Source organism: Lathamus discolor, chromosome 5, assembly GCF_037157495.1.
Source record: "Lathamus discolor isolate bLatDis1 chromosome 5, bLatDis1.hap1, whole genome shotgun sequence".
Classification (NCBI taxonomy): domain Eukaryota; kingdom Metazoa; phylum Chordata; class Aves; order Psittaciformes; family Psittacidae; genus Lathamus; species Lathamus discolor.
In genome coordinates this window covers 118,918,230-118,931,423 of record NC_088888.1, presented here as the reverse complement: position 1 = coordinate 118,931,423, position 13,194 = coordinate 118,918,230, and the positions used below count along the sequence as shown (strand labels likewise).

Sequence of the window (13,194 nt, the reverse complement as noted above, 5' to 3'; positions counted from 1 at the left end):
CTGGATTTCCGAAGGGCCAACTTTGGCCTCTTCAGTCAACTGCTAAGGGAAGTCTCATGGGAAAGTGTACTAGGCGGTAAAGGGGCTCAAGATAGTTGGTTAGCATTCAAGGACCGCTTCTTCCAAGCTCAGGATCGGAGCGTCCCAATAAGTAGGAAGTCAAGTAAGGGATCTAGGAGACCGGCGTGGTTAAACAAGGAGCTGCTGGGCAAACTCAAGTGGAAAAGGAGAATCTATGGATTATGGAAGGAGGGGCTGGCCGCTTGGGAGGAATATAGGACAGTTGTTAGAGGATGTAGGGAGGCAATTAGGACAGCTAAGGCCTCCTTGGAACTCAATCTTGCTAGTCGGGTTAAAGACAATAGAAAGGGCTTCTTCAAATACATAGCAAATAAAACTAACACAAGAGGCAATATAGGCCCACTGCTGAACGAAGTGGGTACCCTGGAGACAGAGGATATAAAGAAGGCAGAGGTGCTGAATGCCTTCTTTGCCTCTGTCTTTACTCCTGCAGACTCTCCCCGAGGGCCCCGGATTTCTATAGCCCCAGAAGGAGTCAGGACAAAGGAGGAGTTTGCTTTGGTAGATGAGGATTGGGTTAGGGATCAGCTATGCAATCTGGACATCTGTAAATCGATGGGTCCGGATGGAATGCACCCACGGGTGCTGAGGGAGCTGGCGGAGGTCATTGCTAGGCCACTTTCCATCATCTTTGGTAAGTCGTGGGAAACGGGCGAGGTGCCTGAGGATTGGCGGATGGCAAAGGTCACACCAATCTATAAGAAGGGCAAGAAGGAGGACCCGGGTAATTATAGACCGGTCAGCCTTACCTCCATCCCTGGAAAGGTGATGGAACAACTTATTCTTGACTCCATCACTAGGCATATCAAGGATGAGGGGGTCATTAAGAACAGCCAACATGGTTTTATGAGGGGGAAGTCATGTATGACCAACCTTATAGCCTTCTATGAGGAAGTGACTAGGTGGAGGGATGATGGTAGAGCGGTAGATGTAGTTTTTCTTGATTTCAGTAAGGCATTTGATACTGTCTCCCACAGCATCCTCATAGATAAGCTAAGGAAGTGTGGGCTTGACGATCAAGTAGTGAGGTGGATCGAGAACTGGTTGAAAGGAAGAAGGCAGAGAGTTGTGGTCAATGGCGCAGAATCTAGCTGGAGGTCTGTGACTAGTGGAGTTCCTCAGGGGTCGGTGCTGGGACCGGTGCTGTTTAATATTTTCATCAATGACCTGGATGAGGGAACTGAGTGCACCCTCAGCAAGTTTGCTGATGACACAAAACTGGGAGGAGTGGCTGACACACCAGAGGACTGTGCTGCCATTCAGCGAGACCTGGACAGGCTGGAGAGTTGGGCGGGGAGAAACTTGATGAAATTTAACAAGGGCAAGTGTAGAGTCTTGCATCTGGGGAAGAACAACCCCATGTACCAGCACAGGTTGGGGGTTGACCTGCTGGAAAGTAGTGAAGGGGAAAGGGACCTGGGGGTCCTGGTGGATAGGAGGATGACCATGAGCCAGCAATGTGCTCTTGTGGCCAAGAAGGCAAATGGCATCTTAGGGTGCATTAGAAAGGGAGTGGTTAGTAGGTCAAGAGAGGTTCTCCTCCCCCTCTACTCAGCCTTGGTGAGGCCGCATCTGGAATATTGTGTCCAGTTCTGGGCCCCTCAATTCAAGAAGGACAGGGAATTGCTTGAAGGAGTCCAGCGCAGAGCCACAAAGATGATTAAGGGAGTGGAACATCTCCCTTATGAGGAGAGGCTGAGGGAACTGGGTCTCTTTAGCTTGGAGAAGAGGAGACTGAGGGGTGACCTCATCAATGTTTACAAATATGTAAAGGGTAGGTGTCAGGATGATGGAGCTAGGCTTTTTTCAGTGATATCCAGTGATAGGACAAGGGGCAATGGGTGTAAACTGGAGCACAGGAAGTTCCACGTTAACATCAGGAAGAACTTCTTTACTGTAAGAGTGACAGAGCACTGGAACAGGTTGCCCAGGGGGGTTGTGGAGTCTCCTACACTGGAGATATTCAAGGCCCGCCTGGACAAGTTCCTGTGTGATGTACTGTAGGTTACCCTGCTCTTGCAGGGGGGTTGGACTAGATGATCTTTTTAGGTCCCTTCCAACCCTTGGGATTCTGTGATTCTGTGATTCTGTGATTTAATTAAATTAAAGGACTTTTGAGTATTTCTCAGAAGCAGGAGCATTTTCAGCTCTAAGTGTAAGACAAGGTGAAGGGGGCAGAATGCATAGAATCATAGAATCATAGAATAGCTAGGGTTGGAAAGGACCTCAAGATCATCCAGTTCCAACCCCCCTGCCATGGACAGGGACACCTCTCACTAAACCATCCAACACAAGGCTTCATCCAACCTGGCTGAATGCAGATGGAAGATAACTGCATATATGATATTAAAGCACACGAGTTACCTTTATTTGTAAGACAGAACCCAGTACATAGAGACAACACATAGCTCACCTCTAACTTGGGACATAGTTTAAAGATAATAGAGATTTTTAACATATTCCTTAAAGAACTCCCTAAAACTAATGGCAGTTGAAGGCCAGATGAAGTAGCTATATTATCTGGCAAGCTTCCATGCAAAATTTCCTGCTGATGCTGGCTCAGACAGATGGAGATTTGAGGGTGGAAGAACAAAGTGCTATAGGGCTTTATTGGATGAGCCTTGAAAGGTTTCTATGAGCTTCTATGATAAGATTTATGAACCTTGGTCTTGTTAACTTCAACACTGTTTTGTTGGGTGTTTTAACCCTGCCTCGTTTCCTGTGGTCCAGATGACACATATACACATCCTGAGCAAATTTAATAGGATGCTCTTCAAACCAAGTGTGACTGCACAAGTAAGGACAGAAACTTGCTGCGTTTACCTGTCTATATAAAAGGTTTTGAGTATCGCTATATAAAGTGCTTTTCTCTCTTCTTTGGTTAGACCATGCAAATTTACTGCTGGCTGATGCTTCTGTAAGATGAAATGTATGAACAACTCATGAATATTTCATCACTTGTTTCTGCACTGGTCAGAAATAGTAATTTAAGCTCCAGACTGCAGAGATTTAACAAAAAGAGATGGACGCTCAAGGGGATAAAGAGAGAAAAAAGCACTTTTGACAGGATATTTCCTTGCCAGTGCTGGTATGCTGTGTAGAGGATATGAAACTAGGGTCATCTACTGAGGGCACATATTTGGGCTATATTACTGAAGCAATTCTTGATCTGCAATGCATTTAACACTATAGTATTCTTTTAATTTACCTTTTTTTCCCCTCAGGGAACAACCAAAAGCACCATGTCACCCAAGATCACAGGCAAAGCACCATACAGAGAGAGCCTTGGATAGGGTCCTCGTGCACCAGCATCTCCCTCAGATGTGAGCACTGCCCTGGAAAGGCTGTGAAGAGGAAAGTGTCAGCCAAGGTGCTATAGCTAAACGTGCATCATAGAATCACAGAATAGCTAGGGTTGGAAAGGACCTTAAGATCATCCAGTTCCAGCCTTGATTCTCCTCTTAAGACTTCCTTAACCTTTGCCTGTAATGTCCATAGCCAACTATCTTGCTGTCTTTTATTCAGTTGACCATCCTATGAGAGACCTGAAGTGCTAGAATTCAAAGCAATGTTGTTCCTCATAACCAGTGTGCACTAATCATATGTATGCCAGTTTCAACCTTTCATGAATATTAAGGGATGGGTTTGGGTCGTATTATTTTGGGAGCAGGAAATGCCATTGCCCCATGTTCTGCCCTAGCAATAGCACTTGGAAAATTGCCTTCTTCACCATTTATCCAAATTCCCAGCTGGCTTCCTTTCTCTAGTGCATTCCTCTAGAAAGAGGAGAGGGGAGAGACTCTGCCATAAGCAGAGGAAGCCTCTATTCAGTAGCTCAGATGCTGATTCCCCATTTCCTCAGCATCTAGAGCAGGCGGTCCACGTTGGACTGGAATTTGTCTCCTCAGACTTGCATCTCGGCATTGCCACCTGATGTGTTGTGACAAGCCTTTAACTTTCGAGCAGCGGTGGATGGAAGCATGTCACTGCTGTGGGAGCAGCACAGCACAGGGTGCCAAGTACGGGTCATGCTGCAGCAGTGTCAGCCTCTCCAAAGCAGACACCTATCGGGCCATGGCACTCGATGGGTGAAGAAGCCAGGACTCTTCAAGTGGCTTAAACATACTTGAGGTAAATAGTTTTCTGCATGAACTACAGCAAGTAAGAGGTTGGGCATTAACAAAGGAAGCTGGGAGGCATTTTACAAGAAATAGGTGTTTATAGGTTTGCAGTACCAAGACTGTCTGTGATAGAACCCTAAAAGCAGATGGTGGACCTGGAATCTTCTCATGGGAACCAGTTGGTTAATAAGTGCCTGTATGGGCTCTGCTAGTTCACCTGTGATTATTGCTGCTGGTGATGAAGGGGAAATAGAGCATCAGACTGAAAACATTCCCAGAGCTGAGAGCCTCTCCTTCAAAGGGCTAGAGCCACAGAGCAGGAACTGGTGCTGCTTTCAGGGTCTCTTAATACCTTATTTTTTTGTGCAGTCCCTTGCTGCTCTCTATCCATTTAGGCACATCTGAGTGACACAGCAAAGAAAGCTCTGTGAAAGATTGTCCCTGCTTTTCCAGCTGACTGATGTGCTGCGGGTTTTTCTCTGCTCTGGTGCTGAGCTCTATTGTGCCCTGAGGACAAGGTCAGCTCTGAAAGAGCTGGTTCCTGATGATGCCAAGCACCCCTCCGTGCTGAACCCATCTCACTCACATCCTATTGCTGCACTGAAAGAAGTGATCACAGCAGGTAAGCAGCCTTTCAGCCAGCTTTGTGAGTTCAGGATGCACTTGGGAGATGCCTTCAGTGTTGACAGTGGCCATACTTAGATGCCCAGTTTCTAGAGGCACTGAACAGTTGAAGCTCTCACTAATTTTCTGTGGAGTAATGAGCACTTGGTGCTTCTGAAAAACCCATTAATTAGCCTGTCTGACACCTTAACCTGTGCCTTGACCTGAGGGTATAGCTACACCAGTAAATACAGCTTGCTAGCCCTCAGAGCAAACAGCGTGACCCAGCCTATGTCCCTACAGCTGAGAACTCTTCACCCCTTAACCAGGGTGGCCTTACTCATGTCTGACCACAGCCTGAAAGCGAGCCAGGGAGTGTGCTCAGCACAAAACCAGCACTGGATCATCCCTGGACAATGCTCGGGCCCTGGGCATGTTCAGCACATGTTCTTGAAGATAAGGATGGGCTGTGCAGAATCTGTATGCTTCAAACCCCTCTATCCATATGCAGCATGAGAAGCACAGGTTGGTCACGGCCATGTTTCAGCAAGAAACCATAGGAAAAATCTCACTGTCTTCTTGCTTTCTGAATTCTTGGGAAGGAAAAGGCCTTACTCTCAGCTGCAGGAGTAAGGGTTGGCATGGGATCAACTCAGCTACTACAACAGCAGCATCCCAGAGCAACCAGGGTTGATCCCAGCTTGCCAGTTGCTGGACCATTTTATGGACATGACACACAGATAAGACGCTGAAAAAGCTATGAGTGGCTCAGCTGCACCCCATTGGCACTGTTTGCATTGGCTCTCCTGCTCTTCTGCCCTACTTCCCTATTGTGTGGGCTTCTTACTGCTCCTTCCTTCAGGCCCTTAGGAGGAAGGGATGGCTGATCTTGCCAGATGGCTCACATGCGTGTGCACCAGGAGCAATGGCGGGTGTTACCCAGGAGGAAATCATGTGGATAAGAAGGGAAAACGAATCCCTGGTCTCTTAGTGCTCCCAAAAGAAGCCTGTAGTAAGGGCTGCATCACTGCAGCACTGCTGGCTTTATCACAGCCAGACGCCAGCAGCTGAGATATCTTCATTTTGAGCTGTATGATAAGCTTTTCTGTGACTGCATTGTTTTGATTGAATATTCCCTGGGACATGTTCAATTTCCTACTGACAACAGGCCCAAGCTGGGGCTTGGAGTCTTCTAATGAGGTCAAAAAGCTACTGCAAAATTTAAGCAAATGAGAGAAAAGGAACACTGGTGACAGGTCACTTACAATTTGAAAGAGCAAGAGCCACCCTCCCTGGCAGGCTGCCCTTTTCTATCTGTAATCTGTCCTACAGTGCAGATGGGAGATAACTCACCGGTGGATCCTGCCCCTGGACCGATAAAAGGGGGTTTAATTTACAAGTGTGTTGGCTTGGCTCTGCAGAGCAGCATTAGAATGATGACTCCGCTCATGCTCAATGCACTTCCAAACCCTGTTTATAAGCTTTAAAAGAAGGAGCTGAGGATTCATTGTCCTTTCAATGAAGAAGAAGAAAAATGGCACATGTGTCTTGAAGTTTCCCTTGGTTTAATACCCATTTTGTTCTGATGCGTTGCCTTTAATCAAAACCAATGTGTAGTTTTCCTGGGGTTAACCTCTTCGTTTTCTTAGACGATAAAAAGGAAAAGAAAATTATCACCTCTATAGAAGGGAAAGCAGGGGCAAAAAGAGGGCAAGAGACCTGTTCTGCAGAGCTGGAGAAAGATCACATCACTGGTGATGAGAGTACTAATTTGATCACAAGTCCTTTAACTTTGAGGGCAGATTAGGTAATGATGCAATTAGCTAAGAAAATACCGACACTGCTGCTTGCAATGTGCTGGGCTAATCTGTCACTTGTTATATACCTGTCTACCTACAGCTGGAATCAACATAGTTTAGAAAACCCTTTCTGTCTACTGATACCCTTTGAAGTTACAAAAAAGACTTCACTGGCTCTTTCCTTGAGCCCCAGTATTCAGGGCAGGACAGGGCAGGATGGTCTTTGTTCTCATCCCCATGCTAGTGTTTAATATGTATGTTAGAAAAATAGACATTTTTTAGTCTTATTTCCTGAAAGAAAACAATTGGCTTTCTACATAAGGTTGTTCTGCTGCTCTGCCTGTCAGATCCTCCTTAAAGACTTATGCATCCTTTGGCTAGTGTTAACCACGCTTGCTGGAAGCGTTGAGCTCTTGGCAGTGATTGCGTTCACATGAGCTTTGTGCAGTTTAATCGCAAAGGGAGGGGAGGCAGAAGTCAGTGCCTCCTGGAAGGCAAAAAATCCTTTTGGAAATGTGGAAAAGCTGGGAGGGTCTTGGCAAAACACAAAACAAACCCCCAAAACACAAGAGCCCATAGGCCCAGCATAGCATCCATGGGTGTTTGGTGCCCTTGCACTTGAGTGAGAAGGGCCCACCAGTAACTCCTAAGCACAGCCTGGTCTATTGGTGGGACATCTCCACCTACCTTTCCAACCATACTAAATTTAAGAACCCATTAATGTTAGAAATTAGTCAAACTGAGGAAAAAGACAAACAAAACAGAAGTAATCCTTTTGTGTGATCCTCATAGCTTCAATTTCAGAGTTAGAAAAGGGGGGGGTTTGTATTTCCGAGGCCAGAGAGTCCTTTGTCTCAATCTCAGTCTATGTCTCCTGCAGGACAGACTGACTGGAGGGAGGCAAAGGGTAGTTTTTATTCTTACTGTTTTGCATTTAACCGTAATGAGAGGCAATATGAAGGAGGGTGGAGGCTCTTTGGTTTTGCTTGAAGCTTTCTGAAGGCTGCTAAAAACCCCATAACTGGTGTTTCTAATTGGGCCAGGGAAACAAATGCCTCTGTGCTAATCCTATTAGAGAGTGAAGTTTAAGCCTGGGTATCTGTCAGCATGAACCTGTTCCCTCAGGCCGTGGCAGACCTGACTTCTGAGCCAGGGCTTCCTGCTGTGTATAAAGTATTGTATCATTAAGCCTACAGGCAGAGCAAGGATGCAATAGCTTTTCCCATGGTGCTGCCGAGACCGGCTCCAAGCCATAGATGACACAATGGCAAACACAGCATCAGGTCACCAAGGTCAGCATCTCATCACTGCCTGCATAGGTATTAGTACAAGGAGAGAGATTCACTATGTCCTCACCAGGGCCCTGCCTTGGACCAAGTGCCAACATGGAGCTGTGCCATGCATGGCATCTCTCCTGCACATCATCACAGAGAAAACACAAAAACCCATTGAGAAAACTGCCATCTCCTGATAAAGTTCTGCCTGGAAGCAAGGGCATCAGCAGACACTTTGAGAGACCACATTTGATGTGTATCAGCTGCCCTTTGTCTTATGGGAATTGAAATGCACTGGATCTGGGCTGATCCTGAGCAGAGTGGAGTAAAGAGAAAGGCAGAAGCTTGCATTGTAGGGGAGATAATTTTGTTTAGCAGGCAAAGCTGATTTTGAGAGCAGACATGTCTAACTACTAGAATTGTATGTCAACAGATTTCAAATATCTTCCTAAGTCCCAGTAGCCTGATTGAAAGTGGTATGTCTTTATCAGACCAGTTATGGCCCTTCTGAAATGTGGGTTTCACTGCCTGCATCCAAATCTTGTGCTTCGAGTATGTTGCCAATTAAAGCAGATTGGGCCTTTGGGGAAGGAGAAGCTGCAGAGCATTTCCTAAAGCACTTCCTACTTGAATTTCATTTTAGAGAAAATAGACCTGACGGATGGTGCAGGAACTAGGACTGAGACAAATTTGGGGCTGGTGGGTCAATCATACTTTCATAGTGTGTTTCTGAGGGACAGTGAGAATCACAGGAAGCACAGGTGATGAGCCCAAGGTAGCCTAAGTGTTTGATATGGAGGTTTCATCTTCAGAAACTCAAGGCACGAACATAAAGCCGCTGTTAATTTGCTGACATCTTTTTATTTTAGAAACCCCTTCGAGCTGTTTTCTTCATTCATTTTGGGATGTGAGCTGGAAAAAAAAAAAGCCATTTGGGCTAAACCAGAGGGATAAACTGCCCATCTCCCCGGTAAGATAAGTGTCAGTTCAGACAAATGAAATCATCTCTCATCAGACAGGCCCTACAATGTTATGCCATAGCCTTTCTGCTGCCACCTACGCAAGAAACCATCAGGCAGGAAATAAGGACATGAAAAACAGGTTTCTGCAGTGGTAAAGCAGAGCTGGTTTGATGGCTGACGCAGGATGACGCGAGCGTGAGCTCTAAGGAGGAACATGTAGATGCATCTGAGTCACCTTCCTCCCGGCATCATCAGCCTTTGTTTGAACATCAAATAGTCATTTTGCAGTTGTTTCTACTGCTAAAATTCTTTGTCTGCGGAGACCTGGGCACATCTCATGGGCAAATGGTATCAGCTGGGTTTGCAATGCTGCTGGGTAAAGCACAATCCTCACTTTTCTCCAGGTGGGGCATTTGGCTTGCCCAGGTGATGCTGCTGATGAATGGAGGGAGAACGGATATAAAGAGGGGATAGAGGTATTCCCCTAGGAGTATGGCTTTGTGAGGTGGTGGTAGGGGGTTTCAGTTTTCCTGTATGGTTATCTCTATTTGCAGAGCAGCTCTTTGCTGTTCTTTTCCCCATCATCTCCAGGTACCCTTTGGAGTGTTTTGTGGTTTCTGAGTGCAGTTCTAGACCTAAGGATTCAGCCCTGTCTCTGGGAGGGTGGTGAAGTTCAAGGTGATGGCCTGGCCTAGCTAATGCCATGGGAGAACTTGGGCTTCTCAACCTTCCCTGCAAAGCCCGCTAGTGGTAGCATGGTCCTGGAGCAACACTTGCTGCCCCAGAGGAGAGTTTCCCAAAGGGTCCTTGGGCTTAGAGCAGTTCTTTGTTTTGTTGCCAGCTTCTTCCATGTTTTTTTTTTTATGTCAGTGCCACCTTGGGGAGATGCCTTGGAGAAATGTGATGTGCTGGGAAGAGAAAAGGCTGGGGTGTGGCTGGGTGTTTGCTTTCCCTTCTCTTTACCTTCACTACCTTGGGCTTGCCCACAATGCTATAACGTGCAGCACCAGTTTTACCCCTGAGCACCTCCTCCTGTGTAACAGGAGTCTTGATAAACTGGCTCTATGATCATGTTGGGCCAGCAGCAAAAACATGCTAGGAGGGGGGGTGTGGAGAGGTGGGAGGGGTGTGGATGGAGCATTGAGCATTCCTTTGTTTTGGCACAGATATTCCTGAAAAAGGAGGGGGGCTCATACAGATTGGCTGCACTAGTCTGAATTAGGCTGAATGCAGAAGGCAGTGGGAAAGCTAGAAGCCCTTTGGAATAGTCAGGGTAAAAACCTTGATTTAATTGTTTAAATGTGGAGAATTTGCATGGGCAGCCTAAAATAACATGGTCATTATGGTCCGGGCTGAATTGAGTGGCTGAAGTGCAAAGCAGGTGGTGTAGCAAGGTGGAGGATCCCATGCTTATTTGGCCCACTGCAGTAATGATGGACAGGATGAAATGCAGTTTTCCATGCTTCACTTTTGTGTATTCTGAATGCTTTAGCAGATGCACAGCAAGCAGCTGCAGAGCAAAGCATGCTCCTATCTGCCAGCAGCAGCAGATTTGTGAAGCTGGTGCCTTACGAATGCCAAATTACCCTGAACCAGGAGAATGTGCAGCAGATACAGAGCAGCATAGAGCAGAAATAAGGCTGTGAAGCTCAGGGGTGAACAAACAGTTCTAACAGTAATAACTGTTGAATCGAGTCTGAATCATTCGCCAGCTCACTGCTTAAATCTTGGCTTTTTTAAGGCATTTTCTGCAGGTATTGCCACTGGTGACAGCGTAATGGGATGTGTGTGGTGTGAAGGTTGCATTTCTGAAGGCTCCATTTCATCTATTTGATCAAAAACATGATTCTTGAGGAAAAGTTAATCGGAACAACACAGTTTGTGCTATTCTGCTTGCAAACCATGACTCGCATCAAGAGCTATCTCCTGCAGTCACTTTAAGGCATGCACTGTGTTAAGCAGACTGGGTTATAATACTGACTCTGCAAAGAAGGGAGCTTGACAAAGGGTTTTCATCATGAAATGAATATTTCATCTCTGCTTAACAGATCTGGTGATGAGAGAAATGTAATAATCTGAGGTATCAACCGTCCTTCTCTGCTGGCAATGTGACTTATGCCTCTCGCTTGTGATACCTTCCCTCATTGCTGCTTCTCTTGGGATGAAGAAATGTATGTAATGTTTTACTTTGGACAGCACAGTTTTCCCCTGGGTTTGAAAAGGCTGTTTCTGGAGCCTGTCCTGCTCCCTCTCATTTATTATGAGGTAATAAGCTAAAAATATCATGGTCACATCCCCATTGCCTTGGGATTCCCTAATACTTGTGTATGGATAGAAACAGTGGCAGATGGGGCACATTTCTACCATACTGCCTCAGAGTTGTCCTTGCAACTCAAGATTGCAGGGAATGGATAGGTTTTGCAGTGCTTAACTGCTTATAAAGCCTAATGCTCCCAAAACCGGCGCGTCTCTTGCTTTGGGCAGACTTGGGGTGGCACAAAGCTGGCAGTGCCACCTCCAGCTCTTGGAAGTACGTAACGGCAGAGTCCATAAGTGATCTTTCTCTGCTGGCTCGGGAAAATGAGCTAGCATCTAGTTGAAATTCTGGGAATGATCCAGAGACAAGGCTGCTGATATCCTTCCTTGGCCAGCTGCTTTCCAAAATCCCATTGCAGGGATATCTCATGTGGGTGCTTTGGCTGATAACAAGGTTGTTTCTTTCCCAATATCTTCTTTCTGGTGTTTCCTCCATCTTGCTGTTTGTAGCTGAATTTCTAGCTCAGGGTCATAGAGAAGCAGATTTTGAGCCCCCAAGATAGTACCTAATGAGGCAGGTTTGCTCTAGCAAAGTCAATCATCCAAGCACCACATCTTCCTTCCTTGACCTAACCCTAACTGAACAGCCAGTACTCGCCAGACCTAAAAGATTACCTTGTGTTGGCTCCTACTAGATGCTGAACTGAATTGAACTGTTTGGCAGCGTTATGCTCTGGGGATGCACACTGGTCTCATTTCTTGAGCCCTGAGCCCCTCGGGCTGTTTGGTCTGGCAAATCTTAAGCTAATCCTACAAATATCCTTGCATTTTAACAAGCAAAGTATGTGGCATCTAGATGGAAATTTAATGAGAAGGAGGCTGAGGAGCAACGCTGACAAAGCAGTGACCTTTCCTCTGTGGTGAGCCAGACCGAGTCCATCCTGAGGTGCTGAGATTAATGAACACGTTGGTTCCAGCCAAGAGAAAATGGGTGTTATTTATATCATAGAGCTATTTTATTGGGATGCAGATTTCATGGTGCTGAACTCTTTGCTCAAGAGAAGCCTTGAGCTGAGGCAGCACAAAGAATTATCATTGAATTATCTACAATTCCTACTGCAAGCGTGTTCCAGGGTCAGGGCTGGAGCAATCTGTTTGAGTGTGGGGCGGCCCATTTGATGTGATTTAACAAATAACTCATTGAAGAGGAGTAGAGGTTTGCTGTACGTATTACAGCTTGCAACATGAAGTAATCTGCATGCATTTCAGTCAAAAGAAAGAGATAATATCTTCTTTACTAGCACAGCTTTATTACCAGGAATTCTGAGTCATCCTTTTCCTGGACACTGAAATCTTCCAATTGTAAGACCCTTTTACCATTGTTGTAAAGTGCCAAGGCTTAACCCTTTGGCCTGCAATTCTGGCCCGTTTTGTGTTTAGGCAGGCTTTTTGTCTGCTAAATCATCTGAGCAAGCATGCCATAACCTACAAAGCAGAAGATCTCTGTAAAGTTCATTTGATGCTTGTATTTGTTGCAATGACAAATAGTTCTGAACTGGGAAATTAGAGCAGGGGATAGCTCTGGTGGTATCAGAGCTTCCTTGGTGGCAGAGCTCCCTGCAAGAGGAAGCAATGCCACCAGCAAACAAGGGTTGGGTGGAGAGGGGCACTGCATGGCAAAAATAATTAAAAATACTATACATTTTTAAATACCAGTCTGGGACTGATTCAGAGCAGCCCTGCGGAGAAGGACTTGGGGGTGCTGGTTCAATGAGAAAATGGACATGTGCCAGCAGTGCATGCTCGCAGCCCAGAAAGCCAACTGTATCCTGGGCTGCATCAAAAGCAGCGTGACCAGCAGGGCGAAGGAGGTGATCCTGCCCCTCTACTCTGCTCTTGTGAGACCTCCCCTGGAGCATTGTGTGCAGTTCTGGTGTCCTCAACATAAAAAGGACATGGAACTGCTGGAACAAGTCCAGAGGAGGCCATGAGGATGATCAGGGGACTGGAGCACCTCCCATATGAAGACAGGCTGAGGAAGTTGGGGCTGTTCAGCCTGGAGAAGAGCAGGCTGCGTGGGGACCTCATAGCAGCCTTC

At 46.3% G+C, this 13,194-nt stretch overlaps 1 long non-coding RNA gene across 1 annotated transcript; it reads left to right on the top strand.

Moving 5' to 3' along the window:
- The first annotated feature begins 9,340 nt into the window (after window positions 1-9,340).
- On the top strand, window positions 9,341-12,095 carry LOC136014518 (uncharacterized). The gene is made up of 2 exons (XR_010612750.1): window positions 9,341-9,431; window positions 10,582-12,095. It is a non-coding gene; the product is annotated as an uncharacterized LOC136014518 (long non-coding RNA).
- Window positions 12,096-13,194: the final 1,099 nt, after the last annotated feature.